This window comes from Acyrthosiphon pisum, unplaced genomic scaffold (genome assembly GCF_005508785.2).
Source record: "Acyrthosiphon pisum isolate AL4f unplaced genomic scaffold, pea_aphid_22Mar2018_4r6ur Scaffold_20960;HRSCAF=22641, whole genome shotgun sequence".
Lineage (NCBI taxonomy): Eukaryota > Metazoa > Arthropoda > Insecta > Hemiptera > Aphididae > Acyrthosiphon > Acyrthosiphon pisum.
Window position 1 is genome coordinate 372,312 of NW_021770374.1, and position 8,348 is coordinate 380,659.

Consider the following 8,348-nt stretch of genomic DNA (forward strand, 5'->3'; position numbering starts at 1 on the left):
ATGTTATCCATGAATTTTGACTTGAATCAAAACCTAACCATTTAACAAACATTTTGTTCCCAACTTTTTTTACAATACGTTCAATGAGAAAGGTGTTTGGAAAATCAGTTAATTTAATTTCCTGTTCATAAAAACCACCTAAGATTATATTGTTTGATTCGTCCTTTAGCTGAGAACTTACTGGATTTGTTTGTAAAACTTTTGAAACTGTAAATATTTCCGTTGTCCAATTTAGTGTATATCCTTTACTAAATATATGTTTATACTTTGATATTCGTACTTTATCGTTAACTTTAAATTTTGGCTTATACAATGTTTGAGAATTTATATATGTATTAAATTTAATTCTGTTTGTATCCATTCGAGCTTCATTAGGTGTACATTTGATTGTTCTGTTTTGTATTATTATAGTTATGTATAATTTTTGAGATTGATTATACCAATTCCATGTACCTGTTGCAGTAAAATGTTTATATATATTATTTTTAAGAGTTTGGATCACGCGTTCTGCGATTGAGCATTTAATAACACTGTATGAACTGTAATGTTTAATTTTATATTTTTTCATTAAATCTTGAAATGAGTATTATAAAATTCTGTACCATTATCTGTCTAAAAATTTTGGATTAGCTTTTTTCAATATACTTAACATTCCTTTTGTACATTCTTTCGCTGATTTATTTTTCAACGATTCCACAAGTATTTGCTATATGTATCTATAACAACTAATATAAATTTAAAACCATAATTTTTTTTAGAATGAGATTGCATATCCATTAAATCAGCTTGCCAGAGGTCGTCAATAAACCGTGATACCACACTGCGCCTAGGAAATATTTTTCTGGCGGGTTGATGTAACTCGTTAGCTATACTTTCTAATGTTGTCATTATACTATAATAGTTCTCTCACGTAGTTCTTCTAAAATAGGTATAATTTCATTATTAACACCAGTATTACCAACACTGCGATGATGTCAAAAGATTTAATCTATTTACTAGCTCATTCGGATCGTCATAATAAACTAATTGGGTTTGAGCCTTGAGGTAAGACATCTTTACATAAACCAGAACCTTCCTTATCAGTCTGCGGTGTTGAAGTAAAACTAAACATATTTTCAACTTCAGGTTCTATAACCATAGAACTGTTGGCTACAGGATTAAAATTAAATGGTTAATTTGTTATAGTTGTATTATTATTAACATTACTACGTTTAGAGCTCGATAAATGTTTGTTAATTGGTGTTAAGTTTAATCGTGGCGTTTTAATTTTAGCTATTTCTTCGTTTAACTGTTTTTCCTCATTTTTCATTCGTTCGTACAGAGGTTTTATAACTTGCACCAATTTAAAGTATCCTGAGGTTTTAGGTTTTCCATCTGCTTGTAAATGAACACGTGATGTTTTCAAAATGTCATAATAAGATTCTATATCTTCTAGGGTGTAATTTTTTTGTACTTTCTCACATAATAAAGACCATAGTCCATTTATAGTATTTATTAAGCAACTGTAAGTTACCATGGTTAAAAGTCACTGAGTGATCTCCTATTTTGTATAAGCCACTAGTTTTATCATAATACATACCATAAGATTTATCATAACGTTGAGATGTTGGTCGTTTATTATTTAAAAAATTTTCAAATGATGAATTTAATTTATCGTCATCTTTATCACTAGTGGATGAGGTTTCCGTATTTTTTTGTTCAGCTTGTTGTAAGTTACATTGGCTATTTTTTTCTATACGTGTACTCAATGGCTCAATTATTGGTTTAAATGCTTCTCGGAAATAGTTTTCAGAATCTATAACACCACGTTTCATTTCCATTATTTTTCGTTTAATATTTTTTTTTGATGTTATTAAATTTTCCAACAAGGTTTTTTCTTTGTTCATTGTAAATAAAAAGTGAAATATAACTGTATCGTATGACTACTGATAGCACTATGCAAATAATAACTGTGTTACGTTCTATATATATACAACACATAATATTTCATTAAAATAATATTAAGGATACATTTTTACAAGATTCTCTATTAAATGGTTTATAATATCAGAAAATTAATAATTAACAACAACTAATTTCAGTACAATCTTTGTCCGCTTCAATACCTAAATCTCGGCAAACACAGCTAACGTCACATCTATAGTTGGTGAAATTATTCACAGCGACTTCATCCATAATAATGTTTTGATCTCCACATTGTATTGTCACTATTTTTTCATTATTGAAATGACTTTGTCTTCCTTAATAAGTAATGGTAAAATCTGAGGTTCGGCGTAAATAGAATAATTTATTTCCATAAGTATACGTATTAATGATAGGTAAAATCCCCTGGTCATTTTCACGATATTATTTTTATATTTTTTATGAATACAGTTTATTTTATCACCAGGATGAAATCCAACGTCAAATGACACTTATTTGCTATTTTCCCAATCATACATTATTTAGATAAGATACTCTCCTTGTAGGCTCATATCACAATGACCATGAGTAAAAACTTGCATGCATTCTTATACATAATACAATACTAATTTATTTTTATTTTAATAAACGTATAAACCACATCTGTATCTTCCATCATTCATTTCTCGAGTTTTATCGATGACCAGAAACCCGTAATCACTGTGATTCCAACATAAATGAGAAATTTTCCGAAATTCTGTGAAATCCATATCTGCTGATGAATGATCGTTGAATATATGTCGTAAATTTGTATCATCTTGTTTCAGTATCATTAAAAAGTTTGAGTTATCTCTTATTAGCTGTTTCGATATTTTAGAGTATGTCTGTGCTAAATGAAATACAGATCTAGCACCTGAATGTCTAACAATGCTGAAGTATTCTCTGATTACAGATTGACATCATCAAAAATTATGATAGAATTTTTCTTAGTCAAGTTCGGTTTTATTACCTTATTAGCACTTGTAAATATAAAAAAATTGGCACCTTGTATATCATCTATTATTTTTTTTAGTAAAACATATTTTTCCTGATCAGAGGTTTTAGAGTATAAATAAATATTTTCAAATCTCACCCCGCTGTAACTTAGATATTATGTTTGGTGGCAGAAATACAACCCGTATTGCGGGTATTTCGGTCTCTTAAAAAGAGACCAAATTCATCTGCGTTGAAAATGTCTTTAGAGTCGTATTCTTTAACAAACTTGGTAGTATGTTTGTTCGGTAATGTTCACTGTCAACTTCAGACACCGCGGCATTCTCACCTGATATGATTTTTTCTACTATTCCGTTCCTCAATTTAATTTTTTCCAGCCAACCCGAACTAGCTTGAAATGTGAGGCCTACATTTTTTGCGAACTCTGCTGCTTTTACTTGAATTAACGGTCCTGAAATGGGTAAATTATAATCTCTTACTCGCTTTATCCATTCGGTCATAGCATGCTCAATTTCTGTGAAACTTGAAGCTTTAAATCTTTTCCGGCGTGGTAAGCAGGGGGCTTCTTCAACTGCTTTGAGAATTTTATCTAGTCGATAAGGTATTAGCAGGAATACCGAATTCACTCGCGATATATTTTTTGCATTTCACTCCTTTTTTTACTTCTTCAATAATTTTTATTTTATCACCGACAGTTAGAGACTTTAAACTACGTTTTTTCATTTTGACTTGACAAAATCACAAAATAAACTGAACATTTGCTGTGTCAGCATTATATAAAATATCGACGTATACATTTCGTATTTCAATCGACGTATAATTTTACCAGTAATAAATACTAATAAAGTAGATAAACGCAGTGCCGTAACTAGAGAGTCAAAGGCCCAGGTGCAAACAAAATTCATGGGCCCCTCTTTCTTGAAATACATAAAAAAGTTGGACTGACTAGTGACTTTACACCATGAGAATCTTTAATTTACTCCTTAGATAGAATAGTATTTGAGGATGTATAGAATTTTAAAGAACCAATACATAATTTTCTCGTTGAAACAATTCTGTGTAGAACTTCAATGTAATAGGTATACAGGATCACAATTTCATATTGAGTAGATTTTATTAATAAAAAAAACTTACATAGGTAGATAAAATAAATAAGTTACAAAAAAAAGTAATAATTTTAGTTTTCATGACAACAGTTTTCAATAATAATTAAATTTAAAATAAAATTGACATCTATCCGCCAAGGCCCCAAGGGCCCTTTGACGCTGCGGGCCCCAGTGCTGTGCACCGCCTGCACCTATGATTTTTACGGCACTGGATAAACGTAACTTATCGGAGATATAGATTAGGTATAGACATACATATTACATAATACAATATCGTTGAATTTATTTCTATTCCTTTTAAGTAGTATAGGTAATGATAAGATTGATAATAGTAACAGGTTTTCGATTACGATTTTCGTTATTTATAATAATATACATATGTACTTGGTTATTTGACCTTCGAGTTATCGAGATAGGTAATTGTACGAATTATATTTTATTATATAAATTCGAGTTATAAGCTAAAATTCAACTAAAATTACTTATCGAGAAATTCGAGTTAGCGAAATTCGAATTAACGAGAAAATTTATCACACATATCATATATTGGAAGCCAGGGGCCAAGGTATTCCTTCGAGTTATCGAAAATTCGACTTATAGAGGCTCGAGTTATCGAGGTTCCACTGTATAATTATTAATTTTTATACGATTAAAGCTTAATATTTTATCAACGTACATAATTATACAAATACAAATACATATTATATAGAATACAATCAAAATTTTTATTTACTAAATAGTTGATGGAAAGTTTAATTGGTTTGATGATAGATTTTTTTCATAAAAAAATTTAAAAAATGTCAGTATCAAGTTTTTTAATTTCGAAAAATATTTCTGCTATTTTTTTAGGGGTTTTAAAAAACTCATGGGGGGGGGTTGTGACCTGATAACCCCCCCTTGGCTACGCCCCTGATTTTAATAATGTTATTAGTTGTAATTCGAATTTATTTATTGGATATTTGACCATTACACATCAGTCGTGACTCGTGAACAAAATTGTATTCAATGTGTGTTTCTATTTTCTTTAGGTACTACCTAGTAAGTACATAGATTTTCTAATATTGGTTTTTACATTTTACAATTTATTTGTTTATATAACTGTTGAGCTATCATAGTTTCATACTAAAGCTAAAAAGAAAAGTAGGTACATAGATTAAGTACCTATATGACGTGTCATAAACTGTGTTAAGTAGGTATACATTGTAATATTCTGAATTTATGAATTTGTGGTAACCTGTAAGCATATAACATAAAATACCTATCTTTTACATTATTGTACTTCAAAATAAAACTTAACTATTATGAATATTTTAAATTGCTAATTATGTAAATTATTTTTTTTAATTTCGGTTGAATTATGACAGTTATTGAGTATTTTTATAAAAAAAAAAAATGGCTAGTAAAATACATCAAATCTCTTAAACGGGCAAACATCATGGAAATGAAATAAAGGTTGGTATTAATTTATAAATATGTATATTAATATAAAATGTTGTTTATCATAATTCATAGTTAATATGTAAAATATATTCTTTGAAATGATATATTTCTAGTACGACACATGAGGCCAACTGTATTTGGCACTTCCAACTGTCTGACACATGTGCCGCACACCCATGCATGACCACATGGTATCACAATATATTTTTCTGCTGTTTGATTTAGTGATATAGTTGTACATATCATACACACATTTCCATTTCCAATACCGTCTTGAATTTACTGTGCATTTGGAAATTCAGGTGGAGAATCAGGTATATCATTTAACTGCAGGCCTTGTTCCAATTCCATTAAAACCTCTCTTATTATATTGCGATTAGGCAGAGGATTTTCAATCTGGATAATTGGCTGTGGATCGACTGCATTAGGGACATTATTGGGCAAAGGATCTGCTTCAATTGGAACATTGGCTGGTTCGTCAGCGTTCATTATCTCCTAGTTCCGTTGCCTCTGCTCATATGCTGCACTAACATATGATCATTGTTGGAGAAATTGCCACATTGATATGAGTCCCAAGTCATACTGCTCGGTTGAATTTTTTATTCGGCGGGAATTTGCCAAGAACTTCGCCCTCAAATGCCTCGTTGGTCGCAAGTTGTTGAAAAACTGTTGCTCAATTATGTGGTAGTTATGATTTAAGTGAGTTAGATGACCTATGTAAAAAATTCATAAATAATGTAAATATTTATTGCAACTATTTAATGAGAATAAGTTTTCTATGTAATTGTTATTGTAATATTTTTATTTATTACCTATAAATTAGGTTTAATTATTATTAAATTAAATTATTAATAGTTGGTAACAAATATTTTAATACATCATTTGGATAAAGTTCATATAAAGAGTGGCAAAAATTCCTACTTTTCAAGAAGCCCAGAAAATATCATCAAATAATTTCTTTTACTCTATTTAATTTGGTTTTTAAATATGTTTTATTAATAGTTTTTATTTAAATGACTTGTATCTTCTGCATTTAAATTTAACTGTTATATCACTTACATGAATTAAGTGTGTTATGCCCTTTTCATAGATAAAAAATCAAAATTAATATTATTGAATTTTCCACAGTTATATTTTAACTATTTTTTTTTACTCTTTCTAATATTTTTCCATATTAGCAATAATATCCACTATCAAGTTTTAATATCATTACATTCATTATTTCTACTTAGTGGAGATCAATATACAATTTTTAACTATACTAAATCAGGTAGACCTAACCTAACCTACAAAAGATAAATTAATTATTATTAATAAATTGTTGAACTATCTTTTTATATGGTAATACCATTGATTATTATTATTATCATTATTATTTTTGATTATTCTATAATGAATGGTAATGAATGGTATCAGTATTGAGATGTAAAGTAATGCAATTCATAAATTATTTGACTGGTAAAGCTACTCCCTCCCCCCCCCCCCCCTTTCACTTAAACTATGACCATTATGTTTTTGATTATATATTAATTTGCAATAAATAATAACATCTCGGTACAACTATACATTCTTTATCAAATTGAATTTATTGTATGTTATATTATTTTCTTACCAAGAAACCCACAAACTAGGATGAGTCACAGAAAACTTAATTCTTAGAGCGTTATGGAAGCTTTCTATGTTGTTATTAGTTCGACGAGGCAATCCATGAACTGATACAATTTGTGGACCAACATTTCTTATCCAATACCTTTCAACAAAATTATTGATTTTACCTTTGTTGGATTAATTTTCCATACAAGATTAGACTTTTTTTTAATTTAAATATATTATTATAATAATATGTCCAGATGAATAAAACGGGAAAGTGTCCAATAGTACACCTGATATAGATTAGATCTAAACAATGTACTATGTAGGTTAGTGATATACCATCAGTACTTAAAGTTAATAATAATATAATGAAAATACATTTTTCTTTTACTCAATTTTACATATCACAGTTTAATTGTAAATTAAAAATCATGTCTAACGGAGAAAAAAATAAATCAAAGCCAACTGTAAGTTTATTACACAAAGCCTTGGCTCTTGGGGGGGATTTTTTAGTAGAACACGAGAGCAAAGTAGTTATTGTAAGCTAAAATGTTAAAACATTAGGTATTATATAATTTCTGCAGGCAAATCAACTGTTTTATATTATGTATTTCTTATTGACCTCCCTTGGACTTAAATGATTTATTTAATAATTTATATACATTTATGCATTTATGAAATTCTAGAATTAAAAGTTTAAATTAACTAAAATTAAAATTTGTTTTTAATTATAATAAAATGTAAATAAATATTTCCAATATAACCCTACAATTATTATTATTACTTCCAAATATTTCCAATAAAACCCAATAATTGTACAGTTATTATCTAACAACAAAAATGTATTGTGTAGATAAGTTCTAAATTTTACTATTTTAAGATTAAGACACCTAATGGAAATTGTACAGGATGTACGAACAGCTAAGAAGAGTTTCTTAACTACTAATGTAATGACTAATGTTATTGAAAATTATTGGCTTCAATAAACTTTTAAATGTTGCCTACTGACATTGCTCATAGCTTAAAGTAGTTTTGTTAGGTATTTAACAAAATATTTATTTTAATAATCTAGGTTTGTTATTAGTTGTAAATAGAAATGAATTTTTTGTTAATTAAATTTTAAACAAGATATTTTTATTATAAGTTACCGTTCATAATATGTCAACAAACGTTCTAGATGTACTCCATGGTTTCGACAAAACGCCCGAATCAACAAAAATCCATTGATTATATCTCTGGCAGCAGTAACGGAAGAGACAAGAGGAGTCTTAAAGCTTTTAACGCATTGTCATTGTTGTTGACATGGTGTAAGTA